Below are 7,164 nucleotides of genomic sequence, written 5' to 3'. Positions count from 1 at the left end.
ACTATTAAATCTGACGTTCTCGCAATGGAGACCTTACCGTACCAAGTTTCCTTTAGAAGTGCCTCGTTTGGGTCGTCAACACTCTCGTGTTTCGGGTTTTGTGCTCTGTGTGCCCCTTGTTCGTCTTATCAGCTGCTTTTGGCCCATCTGAAGTGGCCCTGAGTAGTTAGTCATTCCCGACCATTCGTCGTAGTTCATTTGCCGTTTTCATGTTTCACTGGAAATCACAAAAACAAAGGCCGCCAAAGTACTTAAAATTGTTAAGTTTCAGTCGCGGGTAGAAAGGTGGACTATCTCGTCTTCCATCTCGTTCTGAGGAGGTGAAGAATTCTTCGCCCCGTGGGCGTTGGCGTTGGTGTGGCCAGCGGCGATTATTGCCAACTCATTTTGGTACGTTCTCCCACAGAATCCGAAGGGGCTGTGGCACACGCCCACTTCGGAAGCCATAACTTCTGACATTCAAACATTTAAACACACAGACTCACTCTCCGCCGACCACTGGCACACGAACAGCGCCTATAATTATGAACCATAATGCAAACATGTGCGAAAACAACGAAAAAGAGTGCCAAATGGGAGAGTCTTGTATGGGGGTCTACTCCATACTCCAAATTTGGAGGTGAGCCAATGGACTTGGTGTCATGCACTTGGAATAAATGTTCATTTCAACTACGAAGTACCAATACGGTTTTGCAGAAATGGATAAGTAAGCATGAAGACTTAGATAACAGTAGCTTCCAAAACAGATGGTTGAAATTTCATATAAGACTTTAATTTAAAATGTAAGCACAGTTGCAAATTTGTACCATATTATACAATTTTTTTAAACTACTTTAGTTTTGTGTTCGGGTATCCTCGCTAAATTTAATGGGTATTAAAAACAGAGCCCAATACGGTTCCTATTGGCCCTCCACTTGGTCCACGGCCAAGTCCATTTCAAGTGTTTAATTACGGAATGCTGCTGAAAATAGCTTCGAGCTATATCGAGAAGCACGTTTGCTGGTCCGATCTGAAGATTGCTTATGGACCATCTTTTCTCTGTGGCGGCGTGTTCATAATTACAATGTTTTGTTGGATCACTTTGTTAATGAGTTTCGCGTAGATCTCGTTTTGCCGCCTCTTGGATTATTATTATGCCCAAACAAACTGGAAATTGATGTCTTTTTTATGAGGCGGACACTTGAAACAACTCCAGATGTCCGTCGCGCCGTTCGGTAGTTTGGTTTGTTTACAATGCCTGCTCGGTAGTTCATAAACTTCACACATTTTAGACAGAAGTCTGCTGAATCGCTCACATAATCAACCATTTTATAACATTTTTGGCTCGGATCGCAGCCCCCTGAAGTTGGTGTCATTATTATGAGCATAAAATGAAATATTTCCATTCGTTTCGTTTTGTTCCGTTTTCATACCCAAACACATTTTTATTCAACGATCCAAAGGGGTTCTCATCGCTGTCTGGTCTGGCTGATTGTCTGTACGTATTTCATCCGATTTCGTCTCGTGTCTGCCACATGTGTGTGTTTGCTCTTTTGTATTGTGTATTGTGTAGCTCATAAATTTTCGCAATGTCGCTGTTTTGATCTAACCGCCATTTGAAAAGTGACTGAATGCGGGGGAGACCCATCCTGCATTCCCAATATTTTGACAGGAAGACAAAGGACTCCGTATACTTTCATCTGCATAAAGTTCTTCTTATTCAAACTACCATAGAATACACGATGCTCAGCATGTTTTCGACAACTATTTTGTGCAAGTATGCATGAAAACTCTTCGCCGACCAGTTCAAAATGTTTCGATTACAACCGAAAATTGTTGGCCAAAGTTTAGCGAGTCATGTGGACGAAAGTTGGGATACATTTAGTTTGCAAATCATCGAAACTAAAAGCACAGTCTCTTTTCGACCAAGTTCAGGGCGAGGCTTCATGCCTCATTGCAGAATAACAATAGTCGGTTGGCATGGGGCACAAGCGCACAAGTCGAGAGCATCGTTGTCCAGTTGACGTTAATTAAACGAAATTCGCTGGCAAATTTAAATGCAATTGCTGCACAATAAATTCGAGAAGCTGGAGGGGGTATTTGGAATAAAGCCCCCGGACAATTGTCACGAGCCATAAAATCAAGCAACTGAAAAAGCGCAAAAAGCCACAGTTAAAGTTGCCTTTTGTCCGGTGGCGTATGCTTAATGCGGTTGACTGTTGGCCAAAGGGGCTGACAAGGGGGTGACAAGGGGGTGGCAATGGGAAGGAAATGGGGGTATGTGTATGTATGACATGTGTCAGTCGTGCGGCTGCTGATGCTTTTCAACTGCAGCTGCCCCATCGGAAACAGTTTGCGTCACATTCTTCTGCTAATTGAAATAAATTAGCAAAAACCAAGTTGAACGAGCAATATGATCCAAAAACGTTAACGGGTACTCACTTAGGGGTGACTGACCACAACAAGGCAGAAAATTTGCTCAAACACTCCACTCCGCCCGAATTTCCATCCCCCATCCTTTCGTAGACCGCACCAAAAACGCTTTTTCTACTTTGGGCTGCTCGACAACTTTTCCTGGTTTTGGTTTAGTTTCTGTTTCAGTTTACGAATAAAAGTCATCTAACCACCGCAGGCAGCAGGAGTTAAGCACCCTGGGTGTACACTGGGGAGAAAATAGTAACTTTGCCTGAAAAGAAAAAGTATTCCATACGGTAATGCATTCAATATGAAGTGTACATCCCAAAATGATATTATTATAGTTGAAAATGGAAATTCGAATTAACTTAACTACTGAACTGCATACGGCTAAGGACGCATTTAGATAAGTATCTTTAGATAAGTATCTTTTTTAAATGGAAACATGTGCTCCACAATTGATAATTATTTTATATTAGTATAGGCTATATAGCTAGGCTATATAGCTACATTATGTGGGTATATTTTATAATTTGATCTATCATTTAGCTGATATTTTCGCTCAGTGTAATTGTACAGCTGGCTATTGGTTTAGTTGCAGTCCAGTGTCCATTACTGAACAGACAGCTGTTGCTAGGCCCCGAATCGGGGTTTTTCGAGGCGTGCTCGTAGCGCAGAGAATTAATGTAAATATTGACAGGAGTTCGACGCCAGGATAAAACAGGACAGGAGCTCTGTGCGTTCTATTTGATTTTGTGCGTGCTCGGGGACATTGGGGAAAATAAAGGAGAGAATGGAAGGCAGGTCCTGAACTAATGGCATTGCGGTTAGATTGTAGTTTCCCACCTGTCTCGCCAAACGAATTCCAATTAGAAATAAAATTGACAAAGAACTGATGCGAGGGAGAAATTGGAAATTCGAGCCCAATCAGTGGAAATCGGATGGGTAATAAACCCAAATTGAGAATGCGCGAGGCCAATGTAAAATCGAAACTGAAACAGAAACTGCATTGTGGTGGAAATACGTGGAAGAATAGGCTATGAATTGAGCTCTGACTATCTGTTGATTGATGTCGCAACATAAAGAAATCAGCGGCCAATTAAGCGAAATCTATTAAAAGTGAATGAAGTGTGTGGGGGAATGCCTACCTACTGTGTGTGGCGGACCCAGAAACAGATTCATTTTTATTCGAATTGATAAATGACACGTTTATGGGCCAAATAAACGCTCCTCCCTCCATCGCTAGCGGCTTAAATGCTTGCCTCTGATTAATCAGCCGCAATCATCTGATGTTTTAAGCGGCTTAAAACGGACAGAGATCCAGTTTGGGTTCGAATTCTCGGGACTTTTGGGAAGGGATTTTGGTCTTGGCCTGACAGACAGAAACACTCGAGTGCAAATGAATTTTGATGGCCAATACTCGACGTTCACTTCATGGATTTTGAGTTCATTAAATCGCCATTTAGGGTTCTTTATTTGTTCTACGTTCTGTGTTTGCGTTCTTTATTTTATTTTCTTGTGTTCTGGGGATTTGAGCGAGAACTCCTAATAAACAGAACATAAAACTCGTTAAAGCAGAAATTTTTATGTAAATTCCACAAATTGCTCGTATTTTGTAGGCGCCTTTGCGGGCTAATAAAGGATCAAGGACTGTTCCGTCCATGTTTATTGTCTTTTTCGCTCTACCCGCTATTTCGTTTCATTCTTTTTTCGTTTTTAATTTAAAATCGAATAAATTTTCATGAAATTCCAGTTAAAAATGTCAAAAGCTGATTGATAGCTGGCAGACAGAAGCGAGACGCTTCGATGGAGTGTTGAGGAAACAAGATGGTATGTAGGGGATATATACATGGGTAAGATGTGAGGTGAGGACCTCGAAAACCCGGAGCGAAGGGGTATCCTGTTTCGGTGTTCCAGCGGCACCTGTACTCGTTTCTTCTCTTTTCTCCACCCTTTGCTCCCCATTTTGTTCCCCCTATAGGCAATCTCTTCAACAATATCAAAAATTAATCACTTTTTCCCTTGCGTTACAGCTACGCACTGGAAGGAAACAAAGAATGAGGAAAGAACGTAAACGGAATGCAAGTGCATGGGGTGCAGAGGTGACGAGGAATGGAAGGGAAGAAAGAGGATGAGAGAAAGGGAAGGGGATCTGCAAGGTGGTTCAGCACTTACTTCGGTAGTTTCTTTGGGGCGTTGAAGGAGGCGTGGCGCAGTCTGATGTGCTACGAAATTGGATTTCTGCTGCTGACTTATCCCCTTCTCAATCTACACGTTAAACAATTGAATCTTTAAAACTACTTGATCATTCATTGAGTTTCGATTCGAGAACTAAAGCTCTAACAAATTTATTTGAGAGCATATCAGTTTTGCCACATTTTTTCCAGTATACCAGCAAATCCTTTCTTCCCACTTAAGGGTACTTTGAAATACCCGCTTTCCCTTTTCCGTACAAGCCATCTTGTCTTGCATCAAATGTGTTGATAATTAGCAAGTTTTCGGGACTTTGCCTCGAGGGCGTTAAATTGTTTACTTTCCCAATCCAGGCAGATGACCTAGTGGCCGTCTCTCTGGGTCACTCCCGGATGATTAATGCCCGACACCTAATGAGCAATTGTAGGGAATTCAGTGGTACACAGGACAGGGACATCGGGGAATCGGTAACATCAATAAATTATAAATTAAAGAAATCCATTTCTGCCGTCCTTTTTTGTTGCGTTTCGCTGGCCGAGTGGACCACAAGTCAGCTTAAGAATTCCTGGCCGGCAGTCATTAAGCTGCAACTGGGGGATCGACGAGGGGTTCGATCATGGGGATGGGTATCCGTGGAGGATAGCAGTTAACTGGGTGCCCAAAGTGGAGTCGGCGAACAAGAGCTGATGACTTTTGGAATTTTGATTAGGAGCACAGACATGTTCAAAAGGATTTTTGTTAACGCGCCTCGGACTTTGAAAAATGCTCCCGCGGAAGGGGCTCCTCTCCACATCGGATTGGATTGGGCCATTGTATTGATGAGCTGCTGCTGCCCCCCAGCTCCATCAATGTTGTTTTTGGATTTGAAATATCCAAGCAATTCGATGCCAATTAAGCGAGAAACAGAACACAACCGCAGAATTGGAGGTGGACTTTTAAAGAGAACGTCTAACTTGCAGCTCAAATGCTGTTAGTCACAACATAACAAAATCTTACTAGACAGCAGGATTTTATGTTAAAATAGATTTATACATGGTGGGTAATTACAAGTGGGATATACATAAATGATCAAAGGACAAAGTAAAGAAAGTAACTATATAGGGATTCCGATAATTAAAATTACTCAATTTTTAAGCTTAAAGAAACATTGATTATGTTGATAAAGCTGTTTTAATTTCAAATGATAGGCTTAAAATGTTATTTGTAAAATGACAAGTAAACAATGCTGCCATCTTTTTCCGGCTAAATCAGTCACAGTGCTTCTGGGAAATGCATCTGGCCGAACATGATTTGTGGCACTGGAGGCGTCTTTCGTTCGCTTGGAATCTTTCGCCATCTAGCACTTTGAATATGTTTCGCATTTTTATGGCGGTTTGCAATTAGCGCAGCTGTCATGGGCGGACCCAGGGCAGATTGTCCGAGACGTCACCTTCCAGTCCGACCATTTTCAACACCTCAAATGGTGGCCATTTCGCCATCTAATTCCACTTTCAGGCAGAACCATTTCCGCTATTTTGCATTTCCCCTTGGTCCGGCATAGAGGCGGACTGGCCATAAAACTTGCAAGTGGCCCTGCCAGTTTATTGCAGCTGCAACAGCAGCAACTCCGCAGCAGGAACGGCAGCAGCTGCTGCTGCAGCAAAGTCGCAGCAAACGCAGCGAAACGAGTTCAAGTTTATGGCCTGGAGGCGAGCCAGTTCGGGCCATTGACGAAGAAATCGAAGGAACTGGCCAGAAGTCAGAGGTCTTGGAGTCGTCAAACGTCCATTATCCAAAAACGTGTCCCTAGCCGGGAGTTGTGTTCCCGATTCGAGCCGCCGCCACTAATTAAAATTGCTTCAGTCATGGACATCGTGTTTAAATGGGTTTTTGACCCTAAAAGTTCCGTTGGGATTTTTGGCTGATCGATTTCAAATGAACTTGACATTCAGGCAGTAGTACTATCAAAGTTCACTTAATAATAGTAAGCGATGGTACAATGTATGCTATATATTTATTTGAAACTTGACAAATCAAAATAGTTACTGATTTAATTTATTTAGGTTTGCCATTGTTTGCTCGCAAATAGTGTTATTGACTACTTTTCCATGTTTGCGGACCATCGTAAACAAACATTATTTTCCCTGTTCAGCAAGTAGCTGCATGAGTAATATTCCCATATTTTCACAACACTTGCCTGCCTGGAAATTCTACAGCTGGCATTAATCCTCGGGCACTTTGTTGGACACTCGGATGGAAGTCACAACTGCAGCATTTGCAAAAACATGCACATGCACATCAGGACAAATTTGCTATGGCTTAGCAAAAGCTTAGAAGATGATCGCTTGAGGCCATTTCCTGTACTTTCTGTCTTTCCGCTGACCAAAGTTTCCTTTTCCACTCGAATGCCTCCTGACCCACTCGTCCTCATCCTTCGCTCATTTGTGGCCAGTTTCTATGCCTCCAGACTAATAATCACATTTGCTTATATGAGCACATGCAGAGCAGTTGAGCTTTGCAGTTGCTGTTGTGCAGTTGCAGTTGCTGTTGTGCGTGCCGGTGGTCACCGCAACAACTGCAACAGCAGCAACAACTGGC

At 42.7% G+C, this 7,164-nt stretch overlaps 2 long non-coding RNA genes across 2 annotated transcripts; one reads left to right on the top strand and one right to left on the bottom strand.

Moving 5' to 3' along the window:
• The first annotated feature begins 209 nt into the window (after positions 1–209).
• On the top strand, positions 210–777 carry lncRNA:CR43929 (long non-coding RNA:CR43929). Its single transcript, NR_073964.1, has 2 exons — positions 210–390; positions 480–777. It is a non-coding gene; the product is annotated as a long non-coding RNA:CR43929 (long non-coding RNA).
• Positions 778–885: 108 nt separating this feature from the next.
• lncRNA:CR45734 (long non-coding RNA:CR45734) lies at positions 886–1,157 on the bottom strand. The gene has a single exon (NR_125029.1). It is a non-coding gene; the product is annotated as a long non-coding RNA:CR45734 (long non-coding RNA).
• Between the last annotated feature and the right edge of the window lie 6,007 nt (positions 1,158–7,164).

Source organism: Drosophila melanogaster, chromosome 3L, assembly GCF_000001215.4.
Source record: "Drosophila melanogaster chromosome 3L".
In the NCBI taxonomy this organism is placed as follows: Eukaryota; Metazoa; Arthropoda; class Insecta; order Diptera; family Drosophilidae; genus Drosophila; species Drosophila melanogaster.
Note: the sequence above shows the minus strand (reverse complement) of the source record. Positions and strands in the feature narration are given on the sequence as shown.